This window comes from Gavia stellata, chromosome 5 (assembly GCF_030936135.1).
Source record: "Gavia stellata isolate bGavSte3 chromosome 5, bGavSte3.hap2, whole genome shotgun sequence".
NCBI lineage: Eukaryota > Metazoa > Chordata > Aves > Gaviiformes > Gaviidae > Gavia > Gavia stellata.
In genome coordinates this window covers 64,501,588-64,508,507 of record NC_082598.1, presented here as the reverse complement: position 1 = coordinate 64,508,507, position 6,920 = coordinate 64,501,588, and positions in this window count along the sequence as shown.

Below are 6,920 nucleotides of genomic sequence, written 5' to 3'. Positions count from 1 at the left end.
AATTTCTGGTTTTCTAGGCAGAGATGATCTAGGCAGATAGCTCCCCCCACCCCTTCCCATTCTTTTACAACTTCACTGTTCCCTGTGTTACAAATCTGTAATATAAAAACTCACCTACACACTGTACGTAGGTGAGCAGACACTTCTTTATTGCAGCGCTGGACGCACAGGGGATCGCTCCACCTCGTGTGCGTGCTTAGTTTCTCTGCTACAAAAGTTATATACAATCAAAGTATACATATTCATCACATTTCCAAGAAACAATTAACATACTCATACCATTTCTGAGAACTCATTAATATATGTAAATGCTCGTGACGCATGCGCCTCCAGGTACACAGGTGGTCGTCTAAGGTCCTCTGGTGGTCGTCCATAGTCTTCCTCATGGTGTCCTTTAGTTGAACCCAATCTTTGCGCCTGCTCAGGTTGGTTGTAAAATTCCATTCTTGGAATCTTCTTAAGTTTTCCTCGGTTTACTGGCCAGGCCTACAACTTATCATTCTCTTGACAAGCAAATTCTACCTATTCACGATGCTACATTGTTCAACAGTTAGTTTATGATTAAATCACAGATAAATCATACCTAGTTACCTTCATACAGAATATATATAATTTAATTTTTATTAATCGCTCTCTGGATTATACCATTCTACCAATATCCATCCTTAAAACAATCAATGGTTATTTCTATTAATATTGATTGATTGGCATTCTTGATATTTGAATCAAGGTGGGAAAGGTAAGGAACTTTCCAAGCAGCATCACTGGTGCATATCAGGTCACATTGTCACAGGACTCAGATGAAACTTTTCAATTCTTCATCGTTCCATCTCGTTACTGTTAGTTCCTTAGTATGGAACAGCGACTCCCTGGTGAGGTTCCTATGGTTATTGTTTCTAACTTAGCAATCCTAACTTATGCCTTTGTATTTTATTATTTTATTTGTTAATCAAATTTAACCTTTCTATATGATCATATTTTGATTATTTTAGAAAATCAGAGTATTTACAACACCTGTATGCACAGGGACTAAGGCTCAGGCACAGAATTTGCTGCCTTCACTCATCTGTCACAAGATAGGAAATCCATACAACCTATGAATTCAGGGATAATAGCATCCACACAGCAGAAGATGGAGAAGGTATTCACCGAAGCTCTGAGCGGCACCTAAGAACCACAGGGACTCCCCTCTTCCTACACACTTTTCCTTCCCCCAGACATTAACTTTTCCTCTTCATTAAAGCACTGTTGCCTTCTACTGCATATTTACCTTGCACACTTTTCCAAGAGGAATTCCACCGTAAATACACGTAGTAAGTGTACAAAAATTGCATTTGAGAAAAGCTGTTAACTGAACTGAGTTTTCACAGTAGCTTTATGAACAGGAGGATGCAAATTTTTTTCAGTTATGCTACCTATGTAACGAGTATAAGGTGGGAGGATTTTTTTCCCTAACTGTAGGAAATAAAAGAATTTCTGCTAGAAATACGAATTTACCAATAGAAGTAAGTGGTTAAATCGCTCCCCTACATCCACAACATCAACCTTCCTCAGAAAGGAGCGGTGTGCACCACTGTTCTGTGGTGATGCCCCTGCTGGTAACCACTGCAGTGTTGTAAATGGCCATGGTAGCGCAGGAAGCTGCAAGTGACAAAGTGACAAGAAATCCACTTTAGTGTTCAGCTCTAACTTGTGCTCTACCATAGTGGCCTCTACCAGGAGTACATTTAGAGTTGCAGGTCAGCCATAACAAGTCATTTTCTTCTGCACACGTCACTATGATCTCCCATGGAAAATGGTGAAGTATTTAGAAACACTTTGATAAAAAAGCAAAAGCAGACATTCTTCATCAGGCAGGAAGCAAAGGGTTCTTTAAAACTCTTTAATGACATGTTTCAGGTAAGCACAGCTTCTCAGATTAATCTAGTCTTAGGCAGTAATATTTGTTCAAATACTGTACAACCTAAAGCCACTCAATTCTCAAAGATTCAGAGTAAGTGAGTCAGTGAGAGCACAGGACAGTTACAAGGCCTCGAGCCTATTTAGAAAAATCTATCGAATGCTTTGAGTAACACGATTATCCGTATTGTCACATTCAGACCAAAACAATTTGACTTGTCTAGAACATCGAGTTGTGTTCCCCCCGCTTTCCCTCAGCAGAGGCATCAGCAGCTCTCCTCTTTGTAACGCAAGTGCTACAAACATTTTCCTCATGGTCAGATGAGATGATAACTTCTAATATTCCCTTTCACGTGTTCAGGATCTGTGTTGTAGTCTATTGTTCACTACAAATATATACAAGGTATTTCTACTTCTCGTTTAGAATCACGGCTACATTTGATCCTCAAAGCTGAAGACCATCTGTGATCTCCCAAATACAATCCCCGCAGCACGCAGACATCAATCCGTCTTACCTGAAATTCTTATTCCGGCACCGGCAGAGGATGTGACCTGAGTAGCTGAGGTTTACAAGAAGTCTGTGCGCTCAACAGTGAAGTGACACAGGATATACGTCTGGACCCACGTCGCCTGAAAGGAAATGACTCGCCGCTAAAAGGCACAGAAGGGGTCCAGAATGGGACTTCAGTTTCGGGGGGGAGCGGGGTTTTTTTTTGGGGGGGTGGTGTTACACAAAGACGTACGTGTCCAGGGCCAGTGCCAGCAGAACACAAGCTGGCGAGATCTCTGTTTCAAACGTTTTTGAAGCCGTTTTCAGCACTAAAAAAGCATCGCAAACACACGTCGGTGAAGGATCCTTCAGAACCGATGACTGTCAACTAGCACTGCAGCCGTCAGTAACTAAGCGAAGTAAATCAGACACGAATTCCACACGCGGGACTTGAACTGGGGCTCCTCGCCCCGCGCACCCCCCCGCGAGCCAACCCGAGGGGTGGCCCGAGGGAAGGAGGCAGGGCCCCCCTTCTCTCCAGCACCTCCAGCCGGGGCTTCTTCCGCAGCCGCCCCCCAGCCCCGCGTCTGCTCCGCCCGCCCCCCCCGCCCCGCTCCGTGCGGAGAAGACCTTTCCCGGACGCCGTTCCCCCCCGGGAAGAAGCGGAGCCGAACCCCCGCGGGAAGGCGCCGCCCCCCCCCACCTCCGCCGAGCCGCGCCCGCCCCTCCCGCGCCAGGGAGGGCTCCGGCAGCGCCCCGCCGCCCTCAGCGCGGGCCGGGGGGCCCGGCGGGACCGGCCCTCCGCGGCGGGGCCCCTCCTCGGGGGCGGCTCTCCCCCCTCGTCGGGGCCGGCGGGAGGCGCTCGGCAGCGCCCGGCCGTGCGGGAGGGCAGTCTGCGGACCCCCCGCGAGGGGTTCCGCGGCCCGGGGGGAAGCGCCGGGAGGGCAGCCGGCAGCCGGATCCGGTCCCTTGGCCAAGGGGGGAGTGGGGCGTGAAGGGGCGTGCTGGGTCACCCCTCCTCCCCTGTCTTTAATGCACAGCTTTAACTCCCTTCCACGTACCCACCTCCGCCGGAGCTTCACCAGAGGTTGATCCCAGCGATTAGATCTCTTGTTGTCCAGGCACTCGTGTGCAGGAACTCTTATTCTCTTCTTTAGGAACTCTTCTTTAATCTGGTGGGTTTTTTTCCCCACCCTCCATTCCACCCTGAGCTGAGAGACTGTGGTCAGGCACTGGTCACACAATTTTATTTTAAAAAGAAACGGAAATCATCCATGGAACACCGAGGAGTTCAGAGCTTGTGAGGTGTGGAGCACGGTGGCGAGCTGAGCTTTTACCGTTTTCTTCTTTGCAGGAAGAACTCGCAGCACAAGGTAGAACACAAGCGCCGTGCACCTCCAGGTAAGCCAAGTTGTTTAATACAGCTCAAAGGTGTGGGGGGGGGAACCAACCCCAACCCAGCAACGGATCGAAAAAATGGGAATGAAATGCTTTCAGCTGCTGTAAGTGAAGAACACTGCATTTGCAGCTTACTGCGTATTACGCTGCGCTCTCGCTTGTCTGAAGGTTGAGGTCTCGCCCTTGTCTGCGATGAGGTTGCTTGGCCGCTGCGAACTTGCGCTCGCTTTGTGAAATGTTTTTCAGCTGCAGTGAGACACAACTGATGTGGTTTGTCCGCTCCTGTGTCTTACGTATTGACAAAAAAGCTGTGTGGCAAGTGGATATTTTCATGAGTTTCGTAGGTTTTGTTGAGAATTAAAGATGGTATAGTGTGGTATTACCGGATCTCTGTATTCTGCTTCCCCCCGTTCAGAGCTGGAGTCTCGCAGTGAAAACAGAGAATATATTCAGGTGTTACTGAAGTGTTTCTCAGCATTTCCAATGGACACTTTGCCTTTTTTGGTGCTTTTTCTTGATGATTGGACTTGGAGGTTTTTTCCGCTTGAAATCCCGATGCAATAAACAATTCAGAGCGGAGCAGAGCCGTCATGGCAATTTAATGATAATGTGCTTTACTGCAAAGAATCGGGATTATGACATTATTAAGGAGAAATTGCACCCAGGCGGCGCCCGCCCCCCGCCCCGGCTCCGTCCCCGTCCCCGCCCGCAGCCCCGTTATTACAAACTGCTGCGAAACGAGGAAAAGCAAATGCACACGCCGGTGCGCGCGCGCGGTGCCCACCCGGGACGTGGCGGGTCGCCGGCGGGACGCTCCCCACCCCGCTCCCCGCAGCGGGGCTCGGCGGCGGCGGAACCGCCTCCCGTGGGAGATGCTCCGCGTCCCGGGGCTGGAGCCAGCCGGGCGTCCCCGGCCAGGGCCCCCTCGCTCCGGGAGCTCCTGCGGGGGGGCGCGTTTGGGGTCGGCAGCCGGGGGCCTCTTCCACCCGCTTCGGTGCCGCCGCACGGGTGGGCGTGGGGCAGCAGCCCCGGGACAGCCGCTGCGGACCCCTCTGTCCCGGGAGGGGCGGGGAGGGGCGGGCCGGGACCGCCGCGCCTCTGCCCTGCGCCCGCCGGGGTCTCTCGGTCCCGCCGGCTGCCGCCCAGCGAGGGGGGTTCGGCGGAGCTCGGCAGGGGTGTCCCGGGACCCGCCCGAGGAGAGCTCCTGCGTGGGCAGCGCCCGGGCCGGTTCGCCTGGGCGGGGGCTGCGGCACCGGCACCGGGCCCGGCCCAGACCCGCCCCGCCGAGTCCCGCCGAGTCCCGCTGAGTCCCGACGAGCCCAGCCGAGCCGAACCGGGCACAGCCGGGCCCAGCCGAGCCCCCCCGGCCGGTCGGGGCGCAGCGGCAGGGGCGGGCGGGGCGGGCAGCGTTGCCCGCGGGCGCGATGCCGTTCCTCCCGCCGCAGGCGATGGCGGGCAGGAACCGGCCCCTCGGCACCGCGCACCGGGCGCTGCAGCTCCGCGTCCTGCCCCGCTCCGGCGGGGGTGGGGGGGCAGGACGCTGCCGGGGGCCGGGGAGCGCCCCGGGGGTCCCCGTGTCCCGGGCGGAGACAAGGACGCCGAGGCCGAGGGGCCGAGCCGGCTGCCGCCGTCCCGGCGCTCCCCGGAGGCGCACGGTGCCGGCCGGGACGAAGCCCGCGCCGGCCCTCGGCCGCACCCGCGGCAGACTGCGCCCGGTGCTCGGCGCTGCCGGCCGGCCCGGCCCCGCCGCCGGGCTCGGTAGCCAGCCGGGCTCGGTAGCCTTCCGGGCTCGGTAGCCAGCCGCGCCCGGGCTCGCCCCGCTCCCGGGGGCGCGCCCCGCTCGGGAAGCCCGGCCCGGGCCGGCCCCGGGAGGGGACCGGCTCGGGAGCGTGTTCCTGCTGCCGCCGCTCCCGCCCGTCCCCCGCGCAGGTCTCCGCCGGGCTCTGCCCGACGGGACGGGACCCCTCGGGCTCCGTGTGCGCAGCCCTGCCCCGCACGCTGGGGACGGGCAGCAGCGCCATCCCGCTGCAGCTGCCGCGGGGACAGAGCCGCGGGGGGAGAAGGGGCGGGCGGGGGCGCGGGTGGGGGCCGCGGGAGGCGGCGGGGCCGGGCGGGCTGCGGGTGCGGTCCCTGTCCCTACACCGGGGCTCTTCGCCCGCTGTGCACAACGCCCGTCAGCACCGGGGGCCGAGACCTCGGTCCGTATCGCCGCTCTGCAGAGCGGGGGTGCCGGGCACTGCCCATCAGCCAGCGCACCCCTGGGACACACGGGGGTCCTTCGTAGGGAACAGCGACAAGGACAGAATCACATCGCAGTCACGGACTGGTCGCTCACACCAAAGTCCGTCTGCGCCTGTCTTCGTTTTAATGTCACTCGTTGCACTGAGGCGGACCTGTACTTGCACCTAAAATCTCCTCCGAGGGGTCCATTTTTTACTCTTAAAATCACTAACTGAGATTAGTTTAGGATCCCAGTCTTGATGAAATCCCAGACTCCTTCTCCACAACAACTCCCACGTCCCCACACGCCATCGCACACACTCAGTAGGTTGTTGCTGTTACAGGACATCTTGAAAAACAAGGGTTAAAAGTAAGAGAGAAGAATGTAAAGAAGATACTTCATAACATCTGCGCCTGGCACTTAGACATATTAGACTGTCTTCACTAACTCTCTGCTAACTAGCAATAATGATTAGCACAAAGACGAATCGTAGAAAAATAGAATGACTGCCAAAATAGTGCCCTAGTGTTAACTCGTCTCATTATAATCTCATTCTAATGCTAAGGAACACACCTCCTAGCTAGAAAAGCCCCAACCCAATTAAGCCCCCCACTCTCTGAGCATGTGTGGTGAATTAAAAGAGAACTGTAACTTTAAGATGAAGTAAGAAAGGTATTAACCAAGAGTTAATTAAGGGGTAGCACCAGGAGGCGTAACTAACTTTGTTAACTGTTTTAAATACCTGTCGTGATTTTTACCCGGTGTGCATGTCAGGAGGAGAAATCCCCTTGCACCCGGGACCGCAATAAACCAATGTCAGCTTTATAACTCTGTGTGAGTTGTGAAGTTCGTTTCCGCGTGTCAATTTTGGCACCCCAGGTGGGACCCTCTCTGCCCGGCTGCGGGACCGGC